This window comes from Salmo salar, chromosome 12 (genome assembly GCF_965601325.2).
Source record: "Salmo salar chromosome 12, fSalSal1, whole genome shotgun sequence".
Lineage (NCBI taxonomy): Eukaryota > Metazoa > Chordata > Actinopteri > Salmoniformes > Salmonidae > Salmo > Salmo salar.
The window spans coordinates 4,424,808-4,445,000 of record NC_138302.1 but is presented as its reverse complement, the minus strand read 5'-3'; the positions used below and the strand labels follow the sequence as shown (position 1 = coordinate 4,445,000).

Genomic DNA, 20,193 nt, shown 5'->3' with positions numbered 1-20,193 from the left:
TGTTATTAACTACTACAGACTGGTGGTTCATCACAGAGAACCACAATGGGGTTAATAACCTGTTATTAACTACTACAGACTGGTGGTTCATCACAGAGAACCACAATGGGGTTAGTAACCTGTTATTAACTACTACAGACTGGTGGTTCATCACAGAGAACCACAATGGGGTAATAACCTATTATTAACTACTACAGACTGGTGGTTCATCACAGAGAACCACAATGGGGGATAATAACCTGTTATTAACTACTACAGACTGGTGGTTCATCACAGAGAACCACAAGGGGGTAATAACCTGTTATTAACTACTACAGACTGGTGGTTCATCACAGAGAACCACAATGGGGTTAATAACCTGTTATTCACTACTACAGACTGGTGGTTCATCACAGAGAACCACAATGGGGTTAATAATGGGGTTAATAACCTGTTATTAACTACTACAGACTGGTGGTTCATCACAGAGAACCACAATGGGGTTAATAACCTGTTATTAACTACTACAGACTGGTGGTTCATCACAGAGAACCACAATGGGGTTAATAACCTGTTATTAACTACTACAGACTGGTGGTTCATCACAGATAACCACAATGGGGTTAACAACCTGTTATTAACTACTACAGACTGGTGGTTCATCACAGAGAACCACAATGGGGTAATAACCTGTTATTAACTACTACAGACTGGTGGTTCATCACAGAGAACCACAATGGGGGTTAATAACCTGTTATTAACTACTACAGACTGGTGGTTCATCACAGAGAACCACAATGGGGTAATAACCTGTTATTAACTACTACAGACTGGTGGTTCATCACAGAGAACCACAATGGGGTTAATAACCTGTTATTAACTACTACAGACTGGTGGTTCATCACAGAGAAACAGAATGGGGGATAATAACCTGTTATTAACTACTACAGACTGGTGGTTCATCACAGAGAACCACAATGGGGGTAATAACCTGTTATTAACTACTACAGACTGGTGGTTCATCACAGAGAACCACAATGGGGTTAATAACCTGTTATTAACTACTATAGACTGGTGGTTCATCACAGAGAAACAGAATGGGGGATAATAACCTGTTATTAACTACTAAAGACTGGTGGTTCATCACAGAGAACCACAATGGGGTAATAACCTGTTATTAACTACTACAGACTGGTGGTTCATCACAGAGAACCACAATGGGGGTTAATAACCTGTTATTAACTACTACAGACTGGTGGTTCATCACCGAGAACCACAATGGGGTAATAACCTGTTATTAACTACTACAGACTGGTGGTTCATCACAGAGAACCACAATGGGGGTTAATAACCTGTTATTAACTACTACAGACTGGTGGTTCATCACAGAGAACCACAATGGGGTAATAACCTGTTATTAACTACTACAGACTGGTGGTTCATCACAGAGAACCACAATGGGGTTAATAACCTGTTATTAACTACTACAGACTGGTGGTTCATCACAGAGAAACAGAATGGGGGATAATAACCTGTTATTAACTACTACAGACTGGTGGTTCATCACAGAGAACCACAATGGGGTAATAACCTGTTATTAACTACTACAGACTGGTGGTTCATCACAGAGAACCACAATGGGGTTAATAACCTGTTATTAACTACTACAGACTGGTGGTTTATCACAGAGAACCACAATGGGGTTAATAATGGGGTTAATAACCTGTTATTAACTACTACAGACTGGTGGTTCATCACAGAGAACCACAATGGGGGTTAATAACCTGTTATTAACTACTACAGACTGGTGGTTCATCACAGAGAACCACAATGGGGGATAATAACCTGTTATTAACTACTACAGACTGGTGGTTCATCACAAAGAACCACAATGGGGTAATAACCTGTTATTAACTACTACAGACTGGTGGTTCATCACAGAGAAACACAATGGGGGATAATAACCTGTTATTAACTACTACAGACTGGTGGTTCATCACAGAGAACCACAATGGGGGGTAATAACCTGTTATTAACTACTACAGACTGGTGGTTCATCACAGAGAACCACAATGGGTTTAATAACCTGTTATTAACTACTACAGACTGGTGGTTCATCACAGAGAACCACAATGGGGATAATAACCTGTTATTAACTACTACAGACTGGTGGTTCATCACAGAGAACCACAATGGGGTTAATAACCTGTTATTAACTACTACAGACTGGTGGTTCATCACATTGAACCACAATGGGGTTAATAACCTGTTATTAACTACTACAGACTGGTGGTTCATCACAGAGAACCACAATGGGGTTAATAACCTGTTATTAACTACTACAGACTGGTGGTTCATCACAGAGAACCACAATGGGGTTAATAACCTGTTATTAACTACTACAGACTGGTGGTTCATCACAGATAACCACAATGGGGTTAATAACCTGTTATTAAATACTACAGACTGGTGGTTCATCACAGAGAACCACAATGGGGGTTAATAACCTGTTATTAACTACTACAGACTGGTGGTTCATCACAGAGAACCACAATGGGGGATAATAACCTGTTATTAACTACTGCAGACTGGTGGTTCATCAAAGAGAACCACAATGGGGTAATAACCTGTTATTAACTACTACAGACTGGTGGTTCATCACAGAGAACCACAATGGGGTTAATAACCTGTTATTAACTACTATAGACTGGTGGTTCATCACAGAGAACCACAATGGGGTAATAACCTGTTATTACCTACTACAGACTGGTGGTTCATCACAGAGAACCACAATGGGGTTAATAACCTGTTATTAACTACTACAGACTGGTGGTTCATTACAGAGAACCACAATGGGGTTAATAATGGGGTTAATAACCTGTTATTAACTACTACAGACTGGTGGTTCATCACAGAGAACCACAATGGGGTTAATAACCTGTTATTAACTACTACAGACTGGTGGTTCATCACAGAGAACCACAATGGGGGTTAATAACCTGTTATTAACTACTACAGACTGGTGGTTCATCACAGCGAAACACAATGGGGGATAATAACCTGTTATTAACTACTACAGACTGGTGGTTCATCACAGAGAACCACAATGGGTTAATAACATGTTATTAACTACTACAGACTGGTGGTTCATCACAGAGAAACACAATGGGGGATAATAACCTGTTATTAACTACTACAGACTGGTGGTTCATCACAGAGAACCACAATGGGGTTAATAACCTGTTATTAACTACTACAGACTGCTGGTTCATCACATTGAACCACAATGGGGTTAATAACCTGTTATTAACTACTACAGACTGGTGGTTCATCACAGAGAACCACAATGGGGTTAATAACCTGTTATTAACTACTACAGACTGGTGGTTCATCACAGAGAACCACAATGGGGTAATAACCTGTTATTAACTACTACAGACTGGTGGTTCATCACATTGAACCACAATGGGGTTATAACCTGTTATTAACTACTACAGACTGGTGGTTCATCACAGAGAACCAAAATGGGGTAATAACCTGTTGTTAACTACTACAGACTCGTGGTTCATCACAGAGAACCACAATGGGGGATAATAACCTTTTATTAACTACTACAGACTGGTGGTTCATCACAGAGAACCACAATGGGGTTAATAACCTGTTATTAACTACTACAGACTGGTGGTTCATCACAGAGAACCACAATGGGGTTAATAATATGTTATTAACTACTACAGACTGGTGGTTCATCACAGAGAACCACAATGGGGTTAATAACCTGTTATTAACTACTACAGACTGGTGGTTCATCACAGAGAACCACATTGGGGTTAATAACCTGTTATTAACTACTACAGACTGGTGGTTCATGACAGAGAACCACAATGGGGTTAATAACCTGTTATTAACTACTACAGACTGGTGGTTCATCACAGAGAACCACAATGGGGTTAATAACCTGTTATTAACTACTACAGACTGGTGGTTCATCACAGATAACCACAATGGGGTTAATAACCTGTTATTAACTACTACAGACTGGTGGTTCATCACAGATAACCACAATGGGGTTAATAACCTGTTATTAACTACTACAGACTGGTGGTTCATCACAGAGAACCACAATGGGGTAATAACCTGTTATTAACTACTACAGACTGGTGGTTCATCACATTGAACCACAATGGGGTTATAACCTGTTATTAACTACTACAGACTGGTGGTTCATCACAGAGAACCACAATGGGGTAATAACCTGTTATTAACTACTACAGACTGGTGGTTCATCATAGAGAACCACAATGGGGTTAATAACCTGTTATTAACTACTACAGACTGGTGGTTCATCACAGAGAACCAAAATGGGGTAATAACCTGTTGTTAACTACTACAGACTGGTGGTTCATCACAGAGAACCACAATGGGGGATAATAACCTTTTATTAACTACTACAGACTGGTGGTTCATCACAGAGAACCACAATGGGGTTAATAACCTGTTATTAACTACTACAGACTGGTGGTTCATGACAGAGAACCACAATGGGGTTAATAACCTGTTATTAACTACTACAGACTGGTGGTTCATCACAGAGAACCACAATGGGGTTAATAACCTGTTATTAACTACTACAGACTGGTGGTTCATCACAGATAACCACAATGGGGTTAATAACCTGTTATTAACTACTACAGACTGGTGGTTCATCACAGATAACCACAATGGGGTTAATAACCTGTTATTAAATACTACAGACTGGTGGTTCATCACAGAGAACCACAATGGGGGTTAATAACCTGTTATTAACTACTACAGACTGGTGGTTCATCACAGAGAACCACAATGGGGGATAATAACCTGTTATTAACTACTGCAGACTGGTGGTTCATCACAGAGAACCACAATGGGGTAATAACCTGTTATTAACTACTACAGACTGGTGGTTCATCACAGAGAACCACAATGGGGTTAATAACCTGTTATTAACTACTATAGACTGGTGGTTCATCACAGAGAACCACAATGGGGTAATAACCTGTTATTACCTACTACAGACTGGTGGTTCATCACAGAGAACCACAATGGGGTTAATAACCTGTTATTAACTACTACAGACTGGTGGTTCATTACAGAGAACCACAATGGGGTTAATAATGGGGTTAATAACCTGTTATTAACTACTACAGACTGGTGGTTCAACACAGAGAACCACAATGGGGTTAATAACATGTTATTAACTACTACAGACTGGTGGTTCATCACAGAGAACCACAATGGGGTTAATAACCTGTTATTAACTACTACAGACTGGTGGTTCATCACAGAGAACCACAATGGGGGTTAATAACCTGTTATTAACTACTACAGACTGGTGGTTCATCACAGAGAACCACAATGGGGTTAATAACCTGTTATTAACTACTACAGACTGGTGGTTCATCACAGAGAACCACAATGGGGTTAATAACCTGTTATTAACTACTACAGACTGCTGGTTCATCACAGAGAACCACAATGGGGGTTAATAACCTATTATTAACTACTACAGACTGGGTGTTCATCACAGAGAACCACAATGGGTTAATAACCTGTTATTAACTACTACAGAATGGTGGTTCATCACAGAGAACCACAATGGGGTTAATAACCTGTTATTAACTACTACAGACTGGTGGTTCATCACAGAGAACCACAATGGGGTTAATAACCTGTAATACCTACTACAGACTGGTGGTTCATCACAGAGAACCACAATGGGGTAATAACCTGTTATTAACTACTACAGACTGGTGGTTCATCACAGAGAACCAGAATGGGGTTAATAACCTGTTATTAACTACTACAGACTGTTGGTTCATCACAGAGAACCACAATGGGGTTATAACCTGTTATTAACTACTACAGACTGGTGGTTCATCACAGAGATCCACAATGGGGTAATAACCTGTTATTAACTACTACAGACTGGTGGTTCATCACAGAGAACCACAATGGGTTAATAACCTGTTATTAACTACTACAGACTGGTGGTTCATCACAGAGAAACACAATGGGGGATAATAACCTGTTATTAACTACTAAAGACTGGTGGATCATCACAGAGAACCACAATGGGGGTTAATAACCTGTTATTAACTACTACAGACTGGTGGTTCATCACAGAGAACCACAATGGGGTTAATAACCTGTTATTAACTACTACAGACTGCTGGTTCATCACAGAGAACCACAATGGGTGTTAATAACCTATTATTAACTACTACAGACTGGGTGTTCATCACAGAGAACCACAATGGGTTAATAACCTGTTATTAACTACTACAGAATGGTGGTTCATCACAGAGAACCACAATGGGGTTAATAACCTGTTATTAACTACTACAGACTGGTGGTTCATCACAGAGAACCACAATGGGGTTAATAACCTGTTACTACCTACTACAGACTGGTGGTTCATCACAGAGAACCACAATGGGGTAATAACCTGTTATTAACTACTACAGACTGGTGGTTCATCACAGAGAACCAGAATGGGGTTAAAAACCTGTTATTAACTACTACAGACTGGTGGTTCATCACAGAGAACCACAATGGGGGTTAATAACCTGTTATTAACTACTACAGACTGGTGGTTCATCACAGAGAACCACAATGGGGGATAATAACCTGTTATTAACTACTGCAGACTGGTGGTTCATCAAAGAGAACCACAATGGGGTAATAACCTGTTATTAACTACTACAGACTGGTGGTTCATCACAGAGAACCACAATGGGGTTAATAACCTGTTATTAACTACTATAGACTGGTGGTTCATCACAGAGAACCACAATGGGGTAATAACCTGTTATTACCTACTACAGACTGGTGGTTCATCACAAAGAACCACAATGGGGTTAATAACCTGTTATTAACTACTACAGACTGGTGGTTCATTACAGAGAACCACAATGGGGTTAATAATGGGGTTAATAACCTGTTATTAACTACTACAGACTGGTGGTTCATCACAGAGAACCACAATGGGGTTAATAACCTGTTATTAACTACTACAGACTGGTGGTTCATCACAGAGAACCACAATGGGGGTTAATAACCTGTTATTAACTACTACAGACTGGTGGTTCATCACAGCGAAACACAATGGGGGATAATAACCTGTTATTAACTACTACAGACTGGTGGTTCATCACAGAGAACCACAATGGGTTAATAACATGTTATTAACTACTACAGACTGGTGGTTCATCACAGAGAAACACAATGGGGGATAATAACCTGTTATTAACTACTACAGACTGGTGGTTCATCACAGAGAACCACAATGGGGGGTAATAACCTGTTATTAACTACTACAGACTGGTGGTTCATCACAGAGAACCACAATGGGGTTAATAACCTGTTATTAACTACTACAGACTGGTGGTTCATCACAGAGAACCACAATGGGGATAATAACCTGTTATTAACTACTACAGACTGGTGGTTCATCACAGAGAACCACAATGGGGTTAATAACCTGTTATTAACTACTACAGACTGCTGGTTCATCACATTGAACCACAATGGGGTTAATAACCTGTTATTAACTACTACAGACTGGTGGTTCATCACAGAGAACCACAATGGGGTTAATAACCTGTTATTAACTACTACAGACTGGTGGTTCATCACAGAGAACCACAATGGGGTAATAACCTGTTATTAACTACTACAGACTGGTGGTTCATCACATTGAACCACAATGGGGTTATAACCTGTTATTAACTACTACAGACTGGTGGTTCATCACAGAGAACCAAAATGGGGTAATAACCTGTTGTTAACTACTACAGACTCGTGGTTCATCACAGAGAACCACAATGGGGGATAATAACCTTTTATTAACTACTACAGACTGGTGGTTCATCACAGAGAACCACAATGGGGTTAATAACCTGTTATTAACTACTACAGACTGGTGGTTCATCACAAAGAACCACAATGGGGTTAATAACCTGTTATTAACTACTACAGACTGGTGGTTCATTACAGAGAACCACAATGGGGTTAATAATGGGGTTAATAACCTGTTATTAACTACTACAGACTGGTGGTTCATCACAGAGAACCACAATGGGGTTAATAACCTGTTATTAACTACTACAGACTGGTGGTTCATCACAGAGAACCACAATGGGGGTTAATAACCTGTTATTAACTACTACAGACTGGTGGTTCATCACAGCGAAACACAATGGGGGATAATAACCTGTTATTAACTACTACAGACTGGTGGTTCATCACAGAGAACCACAATGGGTTAATAACATGTTATTAACTACTACAGACTGGTGGTTCATCACAGAGAAACACAATGGGGGATAATAACCTGTTATTAACTACTACAGACTGGTGGTTCATCACAGAGAACCACAATGGGGGGTAATAACCTGTTATTAACTACTACAGACTGGTGGTTCATCACAGAGAACCACAATGGGGTTAATAACCTGTTATTAACTACTACAGACTGGTGGTTCATCACAGAGAACCACAATGGGGATAATAACCTGTTATTAACTACTACAGACTGGTGGTTCATCACAGAGAACCACAATGGGGTTAATAACCTGTTATTAACTACTACAGACTGCTGGTTCATCACATTGAACCACAATGGGGTTAATAACCTGTTATTAACTACTACAGACTGGTGGTTCATCACAGAGAACCACAATGGGGTTAATAACCTGTTATTAACTACTACAGACTGGTGGTTCATCACAGAGAACCACAATGGGGTAATAACCTGTTATTAACTACTACAGACTGGTGGTTCATCACATTGAACCACAATGGGGTTATAACCTGTTATTAACTACTACAGACTGGTGGTTCATCACAGAGAACCAAAATGGGGTAATAACCTGTTGTTAACTACTACAGACTCGTGGTTCATCACAGAGAACCACAATGGGGGATAATAACCTTTTATTAACTACTACAGACTGGTGGTTCATCACAGAGAACCACAATGGGGTTAATAACCTGTTATTAACTACTACAGACTGGTGGTTCATCACAGAGAACCACAATGGGGTTAATAATATGTTATTAACTACTACAGACTGGTGGTTCATCACAGAGAACCACAATGGGGTTAATAACCTGTTATTAACTACTACAGACTGGTGGTTCATCACAGAGAACCACATTGGGGTTAATAACCTGTTATTAACTACTACAGACTGGTGGTTCATGACAGAGAACCACAATGGGGTTAATAACCTGTTATTAACTACTACAGACTGGTGGTTCATCACAGAGAACCACAATGGGGTTAATAACCTGTTATTAACTACTACAGACTGGTGGTTCATCACAGATAACCACAATGGGGTTAATAACCTGTTATTAACTACTACAGACTGGTGGTTCATCACAGATAACCACAATGGGGTTAATAACCTGTTATTAACTACTACAGACTGGTGGTTCATCACAGAGAACCACAATGGGGTAATAACCTGTTATTAACTACTACAGACTGGTGGTTCATCACATTGAACCACAATGGGGTTATAACCTGTTATTAACTACTACAGACTGGTGGTTCATCACAGAGAACCACAATGGGGTAATAACCTGTTATTAACTACTACAGACTGGTGGTTCATCATAGAGAACCACAATGGGGTTAATAACCTGTTATTAACTACTACAGACTGGTGGTTCATCACAGAGAACCAAAATGGGGTAATAACCTGTTGTTAACTACTACAGACTGGTGGTTCATCACAGAGAACCACAATGGGGGATAATAACCTTTTATTAACTACTACAGACTGGTGGTTCATCACAGAGAACCACAATGGGGTTAATAACCTGTTATTAACTACTACAGACTGGTGGTTCATGACAGAGAACCACAATGGGGTTAATAACCTGTTATTAACTACTACAGACTGGTGGTTCATCACAGAGAACCACAATGGGGTTAATAACCTGTTATTAACTACTACAGACTGGTGGTTCATCACAGATAACCACAATGGGGTTAATAACCTGTTATTAACTACTACAGACTGGTGGTTCATCACAGATAACCACAATGGGGTTAATAACCTGTTATTAAATACTACAGACTGGTGGTTCATCACAGAGAACCACAATGGGGGTTAATAACCTGTTATTAACTACTACAGACTGGTGGTTCATCACAGAGAACCACAATGGGGGATAATAACCTGTTATTAACTACTGCAGACTGGTGGTTCATCACAGAGAACCACAATGGGGTAATAACCTGTTATTAACTACTACAGACTGGTGGTTCATCACAGAGAACCACAATGGGGTTAATAACCTGTTATTAACTACTATAGACTGGTGGTTCATCACAGAGAACCACAATGGGGTAATAACCTGTTATTACCTACTACAGACTGGTGGTTCATCACAGAGAACCACAATGGGGTTAATAACCTGTTATTAACTACTATAGACTGGTGGTTCATCACAGAGAACCACAATGGGGTAATAACCTGTTATTACCTACTACAGACTGGTGGTTCATCACAGAGAACCACAATGGGGTTAATAACCTGTTATTAACTACTACAGACTGGTGGTTCATTACAGAGAACCACAATGGGGTTAATAATGGGGTTAATAACCTGTTATTAACTACTACAGACTGGTGGTTCAACACAGAGAACCACAATGGGGTTAATAACCTGTTATTAACTACTACAGACTGCTGGTTCATCACAGAGAACCACAATGGGGGTTAATAACCTATTATTAACTACTACAGACTGGGTGTTCATCACAGAGAACCACAATGGGTTAATAACCTGTTATTAACTACTACAGAATGGTGGTTCATCACAGAGAACCACAATGGGGTTAATAACCTGTTATTAACTACTACAGACTGGTGGTTCATCACAGAGAACCACAATGGGGTTAATAACCTGTAATACCTACTACAGACTGGTGGTTCATCACAGAGAACCACAATGGGGTAATAACCTGTTATTAACTACTACAGACTGGTGGTTCATCACAGAGAACCAGAATGGGGTTAATAACCTGTTATTAACTACTACAGACTGTTGGTTCATCACAGAGAACCAAAATGGGGTTATAACCTGTTATTAACTACTACAGACTGGTGGTTCATCACAGAGATCCACAATGGGGTAATAACCTGTTATTAACTACTACAGACTGGTGGTTCATCACAGAGAACCACAATGGGTTAATAACCTGTTATTAACTACTACAGACTGGTGGTTCATCACAGAGAAACACAATGGGGGATAATAACCTGTTATTAACTACTAAAGACTGGTGGATCATCACAGAGAACCACAATGGGGGTTAATAACCTGTTATTAACTACTACAGACTGGTGGTTCATCACAGAGAACCACAATGGGGTTAATAACCTGTTATTAACTACTACAGACTGCTGGTTCATCACAGAGAACCACAATGGGTGTTAATAACCTATTATTAACTACTACAGACTGGGTGTTCATCACAGAGAACCACAATGGGTTAATAACCTGTTATTAACTACTACAGAATGGTGGTTCATCACAGAGAACCACAATGGGGTTAATAACCTGTTATTAACTACTACAGACTGGTGGTTCATCACAGAGAACCACAATGGGGTTAATAACCTGTTACTACCTACTACAGACTGGTGGTTCATCACAGAGAACCACAATGGGGTAATAACCTGTTATTAACTACTACAGACTGGTGGTTCATCACAGAGAACCAGAATGGGGTTAAAAACCTGTTATTAACTACTACAGACTGCTGGTTCATCACATTGAACCACAATGGGGTTAATAACCTGTTATTAACTACTACAGACTGGTGGTTCATCACAGAGAACCACAATGGGGTTAATAACCTGTTATTAACTACTACAGACTGGTGGTTCATCACAGAGAACCACAATGGGGTAATAACCTGTTATTAACTACTACAGACTGGTGGTTCATCACATTGAACCACAATGGGGTTATAACCTGTTATTAACTACTACAGACTGGTGGTTCATCACAGAGAACCAAAATGGGGTAATAACCTGTTGTTAACTACTACAGACTCGTGGTTCATCACAGAGAACCACAATGGGGGATAATAACCTTTTATTAACTACTACAGACTGGTGGTTCATCACAGAGAACCACAATGGGGTTAATAACCTGTTATTAACTACTACAGACTGGTGGTTCATCACAGAGAACCACAATGGGGTTAATAATATGTTATTAACTACTACAGACTGGTGGTTCATCACAGAGAACCACAATGGGGTTAATAACCTGTTATTAACTACTACAGACTGGTGGTTCATCACAGAGAACCACATTGGGGTTAATAACCTGTTATTAACTACTACAGACTGGTGGTTCATGACAGAGAACCACAATGGGGTTAATAACCTGTTATTAACTACTACAGACTGGTGGTTCATCACAGAGAACCACAATGGGGTTAATAACCTGTTATTAACTACTACAGACTGGTGGTTCATCACAGATAACCACAATGGGGTTAATAACCTGTTATTAACTACTACAGACTGGTGGTTCATCACAGAGAACCACAATGGGGTTAATAACCTGTTATTAACTACTACAGACTGGTGGTTCATTACAGAGAACCACAATGGGGTTAATAATGGGGTTAATAACCTGTTATTAACTACTACAGACTGGTGGTTCAACACAGAGAACCACAATGGGGTTAATAACATGTTATTAACTACTACAGACTGGTGGTTCATCACAGAGAACCACAATGGGGTTAATAACCTGTTATTAACTACTACAGACTGGTGGTTCATCACAGAGAACCACAATGGGGGTTAATAACCTGTTATTAACTACTACAGACTGGTGGTTCATCACAGAGAACCACAATGGGGTTAATAACCTGTTATTAACTACTACAGACTGGTGGTTCATCACAGAGAACCACAATGGGGTTAATAACCTGTTATTAACTACTACAGACTGCTGGTTCATCACAGAGAACCACAATGGGGGTTAATAACCTATTATTAACTACTACAGACTGGGTGTTCATCACAGAGAACCACAATGGGTTAATAACCTGTTATTAACTACTACAGAATGGTGGTTCATCACAGAGAACCACAATGGGGTTAATAACCTGTTATTAACTACTACAGACTGGTGGTTCATCACAGAGAACCACAATGGGGTTAATAACCTGTAATACCTACTACAGACTGGTGGTTCATCACAGAGAACCACAATGGGGTAATAACCTGTTATTAACTACTACAGACTGGTGGTTCATCACAGAGAACCAGAATGGGGTTAATAACCTGTTATTAACTACTACAGACTGTTGGTTCATCACAGAGAACCACAATGGGGTTATAACCTGTTATTAACTACTACAGACTGGTGGTTCATCACAGAGATCCACAATGGGGTAATAACCTGTTATTAACTACTACAGACTGGTGGTTCATCACAGAGAACCACAATGGGTTAATAACCTGTTATTAACTACTACAGACTGGTGGTTCATCACAGAGAAACACAATGGGGGATAATAACCTGTTATTAACTACTAAAGACTGGTGGATCATCACAGAGAACCACAATGGGGGTTAATAACCTGTTATTAACTACTACAGACTGGTGGTTCATCACAGAGAACCACAATGGGGTTAATAACCTGTTATTAACTACTACAGACTGCTGGTTCATCACAGAGAACCACAATGGGTGTTAATAACCTATTATTAACTACTACAGACTGGGTGTTCATCACAGAGAACCACAATGGGTTAATAACCTGTTATTAACTACTACAGAATGGTGGTTCATCACAGAGAACCACAATGGGGTTAATAACCTGTTATTAACTACTACAGACTGGTGGTTCATCACAGAGAACCACAATGGGGTTAATAACCTGTTACTACCTACTACAGACTGGTGGTTCATCACAGAGAACCACAATGGGGTAATAACCTGTTATTAACTACTACAGACTGGTGGTTCATCACAGAGAACCAGAATGGGGTTAAAAACCTGTTATTAACTACTACAGACTGTTGGTTCATCACAGAGAACCACAATGGGGTAATAACCTGTTATTAACTACTACAGACTGGTGGTTCATCACAGATAACCACAATGGGGTTAATAACCTGTTATTAAATACTACAGACTGGTGGTTCATCACAGAGAACCACAATGGGGGTTAATAACCTGTTATTAACTACTACAGACTGGTGGTTCATCACAGAGAACCACAATGGGGGATAATAACCTGTTATTAACTACTGCAGACTGGTGGTTCATCAAAGAGAACCACAATGGGGTAATAACCTGTTATTAACTACTACAGACTGGTGGTTCATCACAGAGAACCACAATGGGGTTAATAACCTGTTATTAACTACTATAGACTGGTGGTTCATCACAGAGAACCACAATGGGGTAATAACCTGTTATTACCTACTACAGACTGGTGGTTCATCACAGAGAACCACAATGGGGTTAATAACCTGTTATTAACTACTACAGACTGGTGGTTCATTACAGAGAACCACAATGGGGTTAATAATGGGGTTAATAACCTGTTATTAACTACTACAGACTGGTGGTTCATCACAGAGAACCACAATGGGGTTAATAACCTGTTATTAACTACTACAGACGTGGTTCATCACAGAGAACCACAATGGGGGTTAATAACCTGTTATTAACTACTACAGACTGGTGGTTCATCACAGCGAAACACAATGGGGGATAATAACCTGTTATTAACTACTACAGACTGGTGGTTCATCACAGAGAACCACAATGGGTTAATAACATGTTATTAACTACTACAGACTGGTGGTTCATCACAGAGAAACACAATGGGGGATAATAACCTGTTATTAACTACTACAGACAGGTGGTTCATCACAGAGAACCACAATGGGGGGTAATAACCTGTTATTAACTACTACAGACTGGTGGTTCATCACAGAGAACCACAATGGGGTTAATAACCTGTTATTAACTACTACAGACTGGTGGTTCATCACAGAGAACCACAATGGGGATAATAACCTGTTATTAACTACTACAGACTGGTGGTTCATCACAGAGAACCACAATGGGGTTAATAACCTGTTATTAACTACTACAGACTGCTGGTTCATCACATTGAACCACAATGGGGTTAATAACCTGTTATTAACTACTACAGACTGGTGGTTCATCACAGAGAACCACAATGGGGTTAATAACCTGTTATTAACTACTACAGACTGGTGGTTCATCACAGAGAACCACAATGGGGTAATAACCTGTTATTAACTACTACAGACTGGTGGTTCATCACATTGAACCACAATGGGGTTATAACCTGTTATTAACTACTACAGACTGGTGGTTCATCACAGAGAACCAAAATGGGGTAATAACCTGTTGTTAACTACTACAGACTCGTGGTTCATCACAGAGAACCACAATGGGGGATAATAACCTTTTATTAACTACTACAGACTGGTGGTTCATCACAGAGAACCACAATGGGGTTAATAACCTGTTATTAACTACTACAGACTGGTGGTTCATCACAGAGAACCACAATGGGGTTAATAATATGTTATTAACTACTACAGACTGGTGGTTCATCACAGAGAACCACAATGGGGTTAATAACCTGTTATTAACTACTACAGACTGGTGGTTCATCACAGAGAACCACATTGGGGTTAATAACCTGTTATTAACTACTACAGACTGGTGGTTCATGACAGAGAACCACAATGGGGTTAATAACCTGTTATTAACTACTACAGACTGGTGGTTCATCACAGAGAACCACAATGGGGTTAATAACCTGTTATTAACTACTACAGACTGGTGGTTCATCACAGATAACCACAATGGGGTTAATAACCTGTTATTAACTACTACAGACTGGTGGTTCATCACAGATAACCACAATGGGGTTAATAACCTGTTATTAACTACTACAGACTGGTGGTTCATCACAGAGAACCACAATGGGGTAATAACCTGTTATTAACTACTACAGACTGGTGGTTCATCACATTGAACCACAATGGGGTTATAACCTGTTATTAACTACTACAGACTGGTGGTTCATCACAGAGAACCACAATGGGGTAATAACCTGTTATTAACTACTACAGACTGGTGGTTCATCATAGAGAACCACAATGGGGTTAATAACCTGTTATTAACTACTACAGACTGGTGGTTCATCACAGAGAACCAAAATGGGGTAATAACCTGTTGTTAACTACTACAGACTGGTGGTTCATCACAGAGAACCACAATGGGGGATAATAACCTTTTATTAACTACTACAGACTGGTGGTTCATCACAGAGAACCACAATGGGGTTAATAACCTGTTATTAACTACTACAGACTGGTGGTTCATGACAGAGAACCACAATGGGGTTAATAACCTGTTATTAACTACTACAGACTGGTGGTTCATCACAGAGAACCACAATGGGGTTAATAACCTGTTATTAACTACTACAGACTGGTGGTTCATCACAGATAACCACAATGGGGTTAATAACCTGTTATTAACTACTACAGACTGGTGGTTCATCACAGATAACCACAATGGGGTTAATAACCTGTTATTAAATACTACAGACTGGTGGTTCATCACAGAGAACCACAATGGGGGTTAATAACCTGTTATTAACTACTACAGACTGGTGGTTCATCACAGAGAACCACAATGGGGGATAATAACCTGTTATTAACTACTGCAGACTGGTGGTTCATCACAGAGAACCACAATGGGGTAATAACCTGTTATTAACTACTACAGACTGGTGGTTCATCACAGAGAACCACAATGGGGTTAATAACCTGTTATTAACTACTATAGACTGGTGGTTCATCACAGAGAACCACAATGGGGTAATAACCTGTTATTACCTACTACAGACTGGTGGTTCATCACAGAGAACCACAATGGGGTTAATAACCTGTTATTAACTACTATAGACTGGTGGTTCATCACAGAGAACCACAATGGGGTAATAACCTGTTATTACCTACTACAGACTGGTGGTTCATCACAGAGAACCACAATGGGGTTAATAACCTGTTATTAACTACTACAGACTGGTGGTTCATTACAGAGAACCACAATGGGGTTAATAATGGGGTTAATAACCTGTTATTAACTACTACAGACTGGTGGTTCAACACAGAGAACCACAATGGGGTTAATAACCTGTTATTAACTACTACAGACTGCTGGTTCATCACAGAGAACCACAATGGGGGTTAATAACCTATTATTAACTACTACAGACTGGGTGTTCATCACAGAGAACCACAATGGGTTAATAACCTGTTATTAACTACTACAGAATGGTGGTTCATCACAGAGAACCACAATGGGGTTAATAACCTGTTATTAACTACTACAGACTGGTGGTTCATCACAGAGAACCACAATGGGGTTAATAACCTGTAATACCTACTACAGACTGGTGGTTCATCACAGAGAACCACAATGGGGTAATAACCTGTTATTAACTACTACAGACTGGTGGTTCATCACAGAGAACCAGAATGGGGTTAATAACCTGTTATTAACTACTACAGACTGTTGGTTCATCACAGAGAACCAAAATGGGGTTATAACCTGTTATTAACTACTACAGACTGGTGGTTCATCACAGAGATCCACAATGGGGTAATAACCTGTTATTAACTACTACAGACTGGTGGTTCATCACAGAGAACCACAATGGGTTAATAACCTGTTATTAACTACTACAGACTGGTGGTTCATCACAGAGAAACACAATGGGGGATAATAACCTGTTATTAACTACTAAAGACTGGTGGATCATCACAGAGAACCACAATGGGGGTTAATAACCTGTTATTAACTACTACAGACTGGTGGTTCATCACAGAGAACCACAATGGGGTTAATAACCTGTTATTAACTACTACAGACTGCTGGTTCATCACAGAGAACCACAATGGGTGTTAATAACCTATTATTAACTACTACAGACTGGGTGTTCATCACAGAGAACCACAATGGGTTAATAACCTGTTATTAACTACTACAGAATGGTGGTTCATCACAGAGAACCACAATGGGGTTAATAACCTGTTATTAACTACTACAGACTGGTGGTTCATCACAGAGAACCACAATGGGGTTAATAACCTGTTACTACCTACTACAGACTGGTGGTTCATCACAGAGAACCACAATGGGGTAATAACCTGTTATTAACTACTACAGACTGGTGGTTCATCACAGAGAACCAGAATGGGGTTAAAAACCTGTTATTAACTACTACAGACTGCTGGTTCATCACATTGAACCACAATGGGGTTAATAACCTGTTATTAACTACTACAGACTGGTGGTTCATCACAGAGAACCACAATGGGGTTAATAACCTGTTATTAACTACTACAGACTGGTGGTTCATCACAGAGAACCACAATGGGGTAATAACCTGTTATTAACTACTACAGACTGGTGGTTCATCACATTGAACCACAATGGGGTTATAACCTGTTATTAACTACTACAGACTGGTGGTTCATCACAGAGAACCAAAATGGGGTAATAACCTGTTGTTAACTACTACAGACTCGTGGTTCATCACAGAGAACCACAATGGGGGATAATAACCTTTTATTAACTACTACAGACTGGTGGTTCATCACAGAGAACCACAATGGGGTTAATAACCTGTTATTAACTACTACAGACTGGTGGTTCATCACAGAGAACCACAATGGGGTTAATAATATGTTATTAACTACTACAGACTGGTGGTTCATCACAGAGAACCACAATGGGGTTAATAACCTGTTATTAACTACTACAGACTGGTGGTTCATCACAGAGAACCACATTGGGGTTAATAACCTGTTATTAACTACTACAGACTGGTGGTTCATGACAGAGAACCACAATGGGGTTAATAACCTGTTATTAACTACTACAGACTGGTGGTTCATCACAGAGAACCACAATGGGGTTAATAACCTGTTATTAACTACTACAGACTGGTGGTTCATCACAGATAACCACAATGGGGTTAATAACCTGTTATTAACTACTACAGACTGGTGGTTCATCACAGATAACCACAATGGGGTTAATAACCTGTTATTAACTACTACAGACTGGTGGTTCATCACAGAGAACCACAATGGGGTAATAACCTGTTATTAACTACTACAGACTGGTGGTTCATCACATTGAACCACAATGGGGTTATAACCTGTTATTAACTACTACAGACTGGTGGTTCATCACAGAGAACCACAATGGGGTAATAACCTGTTATTAACTACTACAGACTGGTGGTTCATCATAGAGAACCACAATGGGGTTAATAACCTGTTATTAACTACTACAGACTGGTGGGTCATCACAGAGAACCAAAATGGGGTAATAACCTGTTGTTAACTACTACAGACTGGTGGTTCATCACAGAGAACCACAATGGGGGATAATAACCTTTTATTAACTACTACAGACTGGTGGTTCATCACAGAGAACCACAATGGGGTTAATAACCTGTTATTAACTACTACAGACTGGTGGTTCATGACAGAGAACCACAATGGGGTTAATAACCTGTTATTAACTACTACAGACTGGTGGTTCATCACAGAGAACCACAATGGGGTTAATAACCTGTTATTAACTACTACAGACTGGTGGTTCATCACAGATAACCACAATGGGGTTAATAACCTGTTATTAACTACTACAGACTGGTGGTTCATCACAGATAACCACAATGGGGTTAATAACCTGTTATTAAATACTACAGACTGGTGGTTCATCACAGAGAACCACAATGGGGGTTAATAACCTGTTATTAACTACTACAGACTGGTGGTTCATCACAGAGAACCACAATGGGGGATAATAACCTGTTATTAACTACTGCAGACTGGTGGTTCATCACAGAGAACCACAATGGGGTAATAACCTGTTATTAACTACTACAGACTGGTGGTTCATCACAGAGAACCACAATGGGGTTAATAACCTGTTATTAACTACTATAGACTGGTGGTTCATCACAGAGAACCACAATGGGGTAATAACCTGTTATTACCTACTACAGACTGGTGGTTCATCACAGAGAACCACAATGGGGTTAATAACCTGT

The 20,193-nt window shown here is 39.8% G+C and overlaps 1 protein-coding gene across 2 annotated transcripts in view; it reads right to left on the bottom strand.

Annotated features, from left to right (window-relative positions):
* The window catches only part of LOC145859372 (uncharacterized), a 92,066-nt gene that overhangs the window by 19,174 nt on the left and 52,699 nt on the right, over window positions 1-20,193 (bottom strand). The gene's annotated exons all lie outside the window — the stretch shown is intronic.